This window comes from Atta cephalotes (assembly GCF_000143395.1).
Source record: "Atta cephalotes unplaced genomic scaffold scaffold00007, whole genome shotgun sequence".
NCBI lineage: Eukaryota > Metazoa > Arthropoda > Insecta > Hymenoptera > Formicidae > Atta > Atta cephalotes.
In genome coordinates, this window is record NW_012130071.1 from 484,613 (window position 1) to 495,831 (window position 11,219).

Below are 11,219 nucleotides of genomic sequence, written 5' to 3' on the forward strand. Positions count from 1 at the left end.
ACATTCAAAATCTTGTCACTGAAGTTATACTGATTATGAGTAGTACACGGCATTATCATTAGGAACACAACGGAGTTCAATTTCTCCTAAGAAGAAGACCTCTCAGTATACAATAAAAAATGCATACACTTTTTTTGCACAATTCAATTGGATTCGAACTTCGAAGACAAAAGTAAATAAGAAATGCATCTTGATAACACAGTTTTTAGTTCTGTATAAAAATTCAGTAACTTTGAAATTCCTAGGAGTTATCTATACCTATATAAAAATTTGTAACTATAGATTATAAAAATTTAATAAGAACAAAATATAAATTAAATAAACTAACAAAATGTAGTAATATTAATTATTTGTAATTGGTTAATATTACTATGTGATTAATATTACTATATTTTCTAGTTTATATCACTTTTTAGTGTTTCTATTAAAACTTTATAATACATAACAATATTTATTTGAATAGTACCAGTTGAATTTATTAAATGTAAACATTTATTTGGTACAAGAACTATTAATTTGATTTACCTATTATTATCCAGCTAAATATTTCTGAAATATTCATAAAAGATTCCTAAAATCCCCAAAAAACATTCCAAGGGTATTCCAGAATACTCCGAAATATTTATATATTTGATTTAACAAATATTTATTTTCCGTAAATAAATGTTATATTATTACTATTCAAGCAATTATTTATTAAAATTTAATATATTTTACATATACATATGTCACGATAACATTTTATATATACGTATATCACGATAAATAGAAGAGCATTAGGCTATTACATACATAGTCCGTTTTTATTTTAAGACCTTAATTTTTTATCTTAAGTAGTCTCAGAGAAAAACTCATAATAATAGCAACTATAGATAACAATTATACAAATTTTGTATGCAGAACTAATATACAAAAAAAAGTTGGGTAAATTATTTTATAATTTATTCAATAACAATTTTATAGTTATTGTGAATAAAGTTAATTTATTATTTTTAAATTACTGCAATTGAAATTAAATGTTACGAGAAATTAAATGTTACGAGTAATTAAAGATTACGAGAATTAAGTGCAAATAAAAATTGCACTTTATGGGAAGAATAATATTAATTATTTTAATTCCATGAACACATATTTTTGTAAATTATAATTCGAAATCGTTATAAATTATAACAACTATGAGCGAGTTTTTTAATTCATTGATTAATCGGATTATGCGCAAATGCAATTTTTACTGAATGAAATTACATTTGCGTACAAATGCGATTGATCAATCGATGAATTAAAAAACTCTAAATAGTAAATTATGTATTAACTACAAAAATATATTCATTCAGGGAAAATAACATAATGACAACAACTATCTAGATGACGATTACACAAGTTTTATGTGCAGAATTAATGTACATAGTTGGATAAATTATTATTATTTTACAATTTATTCAATAACAATTTCATAGTTATTGCAACTAAAGTTAATTATTTTGTAAAATTATTGCAATTAAAACTGAATGATTACGATTGCTGATGAATAAAAATTGCGCTTTTATGGGAGAAACAATAAATTAAATTTTACTTAGTTCCATGCAAAACACATATTTATGTAAAGTATAATTCTAAAAAAATACAACTTTAACATTCTAAAATCATATATAATTTTTTTAAATAACTATACGTAAATCATTAACTATATATATAATTTTTGAAATTTTAAGAATTTAGTTTACTTTAACATAATAAGTTACTTTGAATATATTATCGTAATAAAAATCTTTTCTTCCCTAAAAATTTTTTCTGCCTAATAATACTTTATAAAAAATAACGATTAAAACTTAATTAAAGCGCGCGCAATAAGTGTATAATGTTAATAATAATAATAATAGTCTTATACACTCAGAAAAAAAAGTGGTAACAACTATATATTGTAGATGACAACTGTACAAGTTTTGTGTGCAGAACTAATATACAAAGTTAGATAAATATATATATATATATGTGTGTAAATTACTTCTTTCTAATTAATTATTAATCTTTAAAAACACTTGTGGTATAGCATACCCAGACCTTTTTATTTCCAAGATCAAAATTTTTTTGTTTTTGAAAGGTGACTATCATTTCGGATCAGAAAATAAGCTTTATGGTTATATCTTTATATTCCTTAAAACTTTAGATAATTTGCGATAAGAATTTCAGGAAATACTAGGGATGAAAATTGCCACGGGTATCATATACTCAAATGTAGCATTTAAGATAGTCTTTTTGCTGATATAAACGTAAGTTATAATATAATATATTAACATTTAAGAATTAAATTAGAAAAAAAGAAAGAAAGTGAGAAACTTATTGCGAAGAATATTTCCGAAGCCTCAGTAGTCGAGCTAAGACACTCTTCCCGGAAAGCTGAAAGGTCCCAGGTTCGAATCCTGGCTGAGATAATATTTTTCGCAATAAGTTTTTCACTTTCTTTCTTTCTTTTTAATCTAATTTAGGGAGGATTATTAGTGTTTCAGAATGTGTTGAAACCGAATGTTATCGGCTCGCAATCACATCTGAAATAAATTAATTCAATATAAGAATATATAATGTATTATTCAAAAACGTCTAATTTTGACCGATCATGACTTTCTTTATTGTATTTGATATATTATAATATATTTGTGTTCCAATAACCTTGATCTTGATAAATGTTATCCAAGTCATGAACAACATTTAAGAAGTTTTCACCTTCACCTTGGGTAATGTTAATGTCGACGGTACTAACTTTCAAGCCTTATAACTCGAAAAATATTGGGTTGTCCGGAAAATTCGTGCCGATGTTGAAGGAAAATTGAAACGCAGAAAATTTTAATTTAATAAATATATACTAAAATTTAAATTTTAGTCGGCACGAACTTTTCGGACAACTCAATACTTAATAAAAAAATACTTCATTATGGTGTTTTGAAAAGCTCTTGAAATAAACTACAAGAATATGTAATGAAAAGAGAAGGGTTCTATTTAAAAAATTCAAAATCACCTTGCCTTGATTTTGACAATGTCATCCAAGGGCAAATCAATAACATTTTATGTTTCCCTTGAAAGAGTTTTGTATGAAACATTTTTCGATTTAATGCAGTGTTTCTGAGATATTTCAGTGGATTCTTTAAAATGAGATACCCTATGCGTGTGTGTGCGTGATCATTTACTGATCTTATCAGTTTGATCTTGGGTGACATCACCAAGGTCAAGTCAAAGTCATGTCGATTTTTTTAAATGGAACACTCTATTTTTTATTTCGGAATCTAATAGTTGGTGTCAAGAGCTTTTCAAAACATTGTACAAAAAATTTTTTTATTAAGTACTTTCTGAATTATGAGAGTTGAAAGTTATAATATCACCAACATTACCACTACCCAAGAAGTACCAATAAATTTTTAAATATTTTGAAACTGAAAACTTAAATATGATATTAATTGCCGTAAATTAGAATAGTTTGCTGCTGTGCGATTACTACAAATAAATGTATTAAATAAATGAACTTAAAATTCACGATTTTTGCCTTAATTGGCTGGATCCATGATTGATCTTGCCTTAATTGGCTGGTTCTTATACATTAAGAGGTGTAAATCCGATCAGACAACCATGTGGTACACGTTGGATAATGATAATGCCGGCGGTATTGTAACTTTTAACTCTCAACTCAGAAAATACTTCATGAAAAAATTTTTTACAGTGTTTTGAAAAGCTCTTAACACCAGCTATTAGATTCTTAAATAAAGAATAGGATGTTCCATTTTTTAAAAATCGATGACCTTGACTTGGCGATGGCACTTAAGGTCAAACTGATAAGATCAGTAAATAGATCTTTTTAAGCCCTATAACTTTTGTCAGAAATATTTTTCTATAAAACATATTTTCTGAGTTCAGGGGTACCGATTTTTTTTCCTCACGCTGTATAACCAATATACCAATATTTATGCAATATAATTACTTTATAATTATAATAAACATTTTTTTATGTCATGTTAATTCTAGAAATTTACATATTCGGTTCATTTTTGTTTCAATTTATTATTTAGCAACAGAAAATATATGTTTTTTTTCCGAAATAAATTTCAAATTTTCTTCATTTTCTCTCTTTTAAATAATTATGTTTTTTTAAAAGATACAATAATGCAATTTTTTTCTGAAAGTTCCTAAGTTCTACTTTTCAAAATGCACATTTAAAATATTTTTGTAACTTATGTACGAAAAATAAAAATTTTTTAACAAAATGTTTTTTTTTCCATAACTATTGTTTATTTTATAGTTTATAACTTTTTATTAATAAAGACACGTACATTTTCTTGTTATATTTCTTACTGTCTGGCGTTTCGATAAAAAAAAAATTTGTTGAAACATGTTCATTTTTATGAATGTTGTGAACAATCAAATTTAATTTGGGCATGTCGTTCTAAGTATGGCATTTACGTTACAAAAGGGATAAAAATGTTTTTAAGAGTTAATTACATATAATTTATTCTTGTATTTCATAAAGAAAGATATAAATAATTTTCTGATATATAGATGTCGATATAAATAAAATTCTGATAAATAGATGTCGATTTTGATGCACTAGAAATATTGTTTCATTTGCGAGAGACATAATCAAGATTAATAATAATCGAATATCACATGCACACACGTACGCACGCACAAAAGCATTCATAGAAGCATACGCACATATTTTACCACTTCAAAGATCTTAGGTTAAAATCCCGTAGGTTTAAATCCCGTCGATATCTCATATGCATTTTTTTCAAATATACAATGCACAATTATAATTAAATAAATTGTTTAACAAATATATAGATATAAATAAATTCAACATATTATAGAATTTAAAAATGTATAAGAATTGTATCTTAAAAATTAAAAAAGTATATACGCAGTAATAATGACTATAAGAATATAGGCAATATTTTGGTAATAATATTTTGACAATAATCACAGAACTGTTCACAAATATTAATTATATTATTTATTTATATTTTGACAATATTTCTGCATTTAAATTTACTGTGATATCTTTATTTCTATAACCTATTAAAAATAATTGAGATGCTATTTCACTATTTTTATGATTGCGGCAACTACTTTTTTCTCTTGTATATGCTAATACAACTCTATGATTGGTTTACGACATTACTTTTAAGATAGTACTAAAATGATCTTAAAGATAGAAACTGACTATGAATATCGATCTTAAAACGGTATAAATATTACAATTAGTATTTGATATTTCTATGAATTTTTATAATTTTTTAATCATTCTGCAAATTATATGTCAATTACTGCCATTCTTGAAATGCAGTTTTTAAATTGAAACACAGGAATAATGACCAAACTTAATGTTGTTAATAAACATATTTCAAACACTGCAAAAAATTTATTGTGAAAAACGAAAATATATATAACGGATTTTCTTGAAAATCAAAATAATTAAACAACAAAAAATAATTGGAGTATAAGTATAATGATGAGTGTGTATTGACGCTATTTTTGTATCTTTTTTCAAAAAATGATTTTATATTGAGGATTATTATTACACAGTTGGCCATTTTCAGCGTGAAAAAGTCAATGGGGCCGGAAATCGTGTATGTGACTCTGAAATTGCACGCAATCATGCGTGATGCACGCTCTGCATCAGAACGATCGACTGTGATAACCTTCCAATAGTCTTGTTTTAAAGTTGCAAGAGTTCTAAACTGGGTCAAAAGGCTTGCGACTGCTCACTAACCTACTTGGAACACCCGAAAGAAATGACGAATATTCTTTTGCGCGTCGTGGTTTTCACATTCTGATGAGAACTGGCAAGGAGAACATCGATTTATTCGAAGGCTGTTTTTATTCTTGAGTGAAACTATTATATTGCGTGCGCTCCAATATAGCACTTTTGTAATCAGAATGTAATCTTCCAACAAAATCTTTCTCTGTTAAAGTGTAGGTAAACCTAAATATTTTATTATGTATAAGTATATAAAAAGTTTTTCACAATCGATGATTGTTAACCAGCAAAAGTTAATGATGTTTTTAAAATAGTTTTATTATTTATATATAATTAACGAGAGAGATTTATATAAAAAATTCTTCGAAAGATATTATCCCACAACTATCATAGTTTCAGGATAAACTGTAAGAAAAAATTCCCTCCGTGTAACTATTTTATTTTATAGCTTAAAACTATTTTATATTTATTTGCAATTATAAAATAGTTTATTCAGTTATATGCAGACTTATATATATAAATATTGACAATAGACTGCTGACTTAATGCGATAGAAAAAGATGAACCTGATTCCGAGCTACCCTTGTTTAGTTCCCGTATGCGTTCTGTCTGTGAGTATCGCGTAAATTGATGTGAACATTAACGTATTATCATTTGTGTGATTTATCTATTATTATGTGAGAGTGAACACAAATATGGCACTGGCCAGAGCTGTCTTCAAATATGGAGGCGAAGTCGGCAGTCTGTTTAGAAGTCTGTGATTATATTAACATTAATTCTATATGAAATATAATGCTGTCCATAAACTGACTGATTTTTTTATGACAATACTAATGGCGCGATTTATTGATCGTACTTGAACCATGTATGTGGTATCTCTTACAATTAGCGACCTCTGTGTGAAGTTTCAGTTCTATATGATCAGTTCAAGTAGAGAACAAGTGGTTTGTGTAAACAGTGTTTTAAATAGTGTCACAAATTGCAAAATAAATACATGTAAAGAACAACGTGTCACGATAAAATTTTGTTTTAAAACCAATATTTCGGCGATTGATGCTTTATCAATGTTGCAAAATAGGATTTTTTAAAACGTACAGTGGTATTTGAGTGGTATGGTTATTTTTTGTAATTGCAAAGAATCGATAGAAGATGAACGCTGCTCGATTCGAAGAAACAATATCAACGCTGTCAAACTGCTGAAAGAAGATCGAGTCGCATGATTAGCGAACAGTTACATATACCAAAGTACAGTTGTATTATGAATCTTACACGAAAAAAAGAAAACTTTGCGTATGATTTGTTCTTTATTCCTTGACGTGGGAACAACCTGAGCATGTTGTTTCTTGTAAAGATTTGTTAGAGATAATCAGAAGAGATAAAAATTTTCTTGAGTAAAATACTCAAGCTGAAAGATCGGCATTTTGATGAAATAACAGACGTTCAGACTGACCGCGGCAACTGAAATTCATCGAAGAAAGACTTCTCCATGGCCATGAAAGACTTAAAAACGCATGTTATATTCAATTAACAGAAGATTATTTTGAATAATTAATAAAATAAATGTATTTTGACTTGTCTTGATTTTCTATAACCACGATCTAGATGTTTATAACCGCTATGTAAAACTTATATAATATAGTTATTACTAGGTTCGGTCATATTTAAAATAAAGTTATTTAAAATATGCAGGGTGTTTCAAAATTCGTACCCGTGAAATACAAGACGTGATATTTTATGCTAAAATAAATAACTTTTTCCTTCAACGAAATTGCGTCTGATAAATAATTTTTGTGCTTATTTGTTGACTTCAACCTGCTCTATTGCCAAAACTATTTATCAAACGCAATTTTGCTAAAGGAAAAAGTTATTTTTTGTGCTAAAACAATCTTTTTTCTATAGTAAAACTACATTCGATAAATAATTTTTACGTTTACTTGTACAACTTAAACCTGCTCTCCTGCAAAAATTACTTGTCAGACGCAATTTTGCAAAAGGAGTTTCTAAGTTGTTTCTTTTAACATAAAGTATCACGTTTTGTACTTCGCGCAAATTTTGAAACACCCCCATTTCAAATTAAAAAATAAGAGTTTAGTATTTATTATTTAAAATAACTTCTTCTGACTTATTTATTATTTAATATTTTAGTAAAGTTTGCGACACACGATACTTGTTTTCCTACTGGATTGCTTATAGCTGGATTAGAATCTTGCCCTCTTATTAGCTGTGATACTAACATTGACAGCATCGCAATTAATATGATGGCAAGATTCTAATCCAGCAGGAAAATAAACATCGGGTGCCGCAGATGACTTAAGTTTTCGAAATCTATTTTATATTTTTTATTTTAAGTCGCGTCAGTTTTTTACTGAACCTTGATTATCATCTATATGTATAGTCATTACTATATGTATCGACGCACGTTTTATCACGATGTCGTCCGATCTGTTTTGACAAAAGTACATTTCTGCACTGAGAGAAAAATTGTTGCTATTTATAATTATGTATATAATTATGTTGCTATACTCACTTGTAAAAAAAAGTGGTATATTGAAACTAAGAAAAACTTTACCAAACTTCAAATGACATAACTTGGTAAATAATGTAGAAAAATAAATAATGTATAAAAACGTGAATAAAATTAAAAATGCAAAATAAAATTCTAAGTATTCACTTTAAGAATATTTGAATAACAATTATGCTTGGACATTCTTTTCAAAATGGTGGATGACAAAATGAAAAGGTGCAGAATTGATGATTGAAAGTTGAGCTTGCGGCGGTGTAAATCAGATATCGCAGCACAGTAAAGTATAGAATTTTATCCTTGAAATGCTTTTTTAACAAACTTGATATGATTATAAGGGCTTTTACAGATGAGCGATTTTGCAGCGCCACAATCGAAACGTTGATCCGTTCATACGCTATATTCATACAGTTATATTCTGTAGCGCTACAGAAAAGTGAACATATTCATGACACTTTTCTCCGTAGTTTCGTATGAACGGGTTAGCGTTTTCGATGTGGCGCTACAAAGTCGCTCGTCTGTAGGAGCCCTTATAATCGTATCAAGCACCCTTAGATGTAATGGGAAAAACGCCACGAACTTTTTCCCACACCTAATATTATCTTTAATATCGTATACACGCTCATACATTGACCACTTGTAATTTGGCATTTTATTAATACATACATTGAACTTATATTGCAAATTTTATTGAGAAATATTGAGGAATATTGAGAAAATGCACGTAAAACGTAATTGTACGTGTAATAAATGCACGGTAAATGGTGTACACGATTCAGTCATTTTGATTATTCTAAAACAAAAAAATCCAAACAGTTTTATAAATTATAATGTACTTCCTATTGTCTAGCTTTTTTCCAATTTTTTTTTTTAATTGACGGAAATAAACATGCTTGAACTTTTGACACATTTTTGGATATTATAAATGTTATTGTATTTTGGAAATTAAAAATGTTATCAACAAAGTCATCGATCAGATGATAGGAAGTACGTTATAATTTATGAAATTATATTGAATTTTTTGTTTCAGAATAATCAAAATCGTATATACATACGTGTTTACTCGTGCACGCACAATCACATTTTACGTAAATTGTATTTCCTCGCAAGATCAATATTTCTCAATAAAATTTACAACAAGTTTAATATATGTATTAAAGGCCCATAAAGTATCAAATTACAAATGGATCGTATTTATACTTTTCCCGCAATCCACGCTCAAAAAAATCTTCATTTTTCAGGCTAATTAAAGTTAGAGTCCTCCTAAAAAAACAGAGTCTGACCTCATGTTTTCGATTAGCTCATATTAGTTTGCCCTCACTATGGCACAGTACGAATCACACAAGGAAATAGCGCACTTATTGAAATATTATAGGCTGTTTTCCAACTAGGACAGAAACACTACACTGTGTTCCACTATATAAGTACTTCTTGGAATGCAGTTTAGTTTCATAGTGTAACACCAGAATGCATCTTCCATTCTATTCTTATAATTATATTTAGCATATCAATAATAGATCAATAATAGCATATCAATAATATTTATAATTTTTATTTAGAGAGATTTTTATTAAATTATAATTTTTTCAGAATTGACAATTTTTGAAGGTTTTATTACAAAATAAAGACGACCAAATAACTTTTTGAAAAGTTGGTAACATTGACATACTTTACACGCTCGTACTTAGCTTTTTATTGTGTCGAGCAACACTGTATTATAGTTGAAAGACTTTGTGTAAAACACAGTGTTACACTGTATTATCTGTGTATGTGTTGGAAAATATCCATAGGCATGAAATAATGCAAAATATTTTTTATTGATATATTTCATATTATAATCAGAGGAATATTATAATTATAAAGAAATAATATAATTATAAAGAAATATAATACAATCTGTTTAATAAAAATATAAAATTTCAAATGAAAACATATATTTCAAATAAAATATAAATTTAAAACGGTAACATTATTTGATGGAGTGCATCGCCATAGTTTTATTGCAGTATGTTTTTTTAAATATTTGCGTTCACAAGAAATATGCATTCTAAACTTACTGGAAACTTGAAACGTTTCTATATTTTTAATAATAAATTAGCAATTTTTAATTCTAGAACAACTTACATCTTGCATTTATTCATAAAAAAGTGTATAAAATTACATTGAGAAAGGCGCCGATGAGAGAATAATAAAAACGAAATCAAAATAAAAAAGCCCGGCAGATTTAACAAAAATTGAATGATGCAACATCCAAGATAAACACGTCCGTTCCGATTCATGCTCATGGAATTAACTTTTAAATACAAAAGTGTAAAGTGTAAGAACACTAAGAACATATCTTCACCACTTTTATCTGACATTTTGAGGGTATGGCCAGACTCTGTTTTTCTAGAGACTCTAGTCAAAGTGTACTCCTCACTTAAAACAAGATAAACACGTCCGTTCCGATTCATGCTCATGGAATTAACTTTTAAATACAAAAGTGTAAAGTGTAAGAACACTGAGAACATATCTTCCCATCACTTTTATCTGACATTTTGAGGGTATGGCCAGACTCTATTTTTCTAGGGACTCTAGTCAAAGTGTACTCCTCACTTAAAACTTCACACGTGGAATTATTTTTTGTCAAAAAAAAAATGAATTGAATAAAAAATGATCGGGCTCAAAGATTGATCTGATCGATTTGGCATGGAATGCTTCTTACGCAGATATGTGTGTGTATGTGTGTGTGTGTGTGTGTGTGTGTGTGTGTGTATGTGTGTGTGTGTGTGTGTGTGTGTGTGTGTGTGTGTGTGTGTGTGTGTGTGTGTGTGTGTGTGTGTGTGTGTAGTGTGTATATATATATATATAATAATAATAATAATATATATATATATATATATATATATATATATATATATATATATACTATACTAATATACTATTACTAGTATNTAAGTAGTATAAGTATAGTAC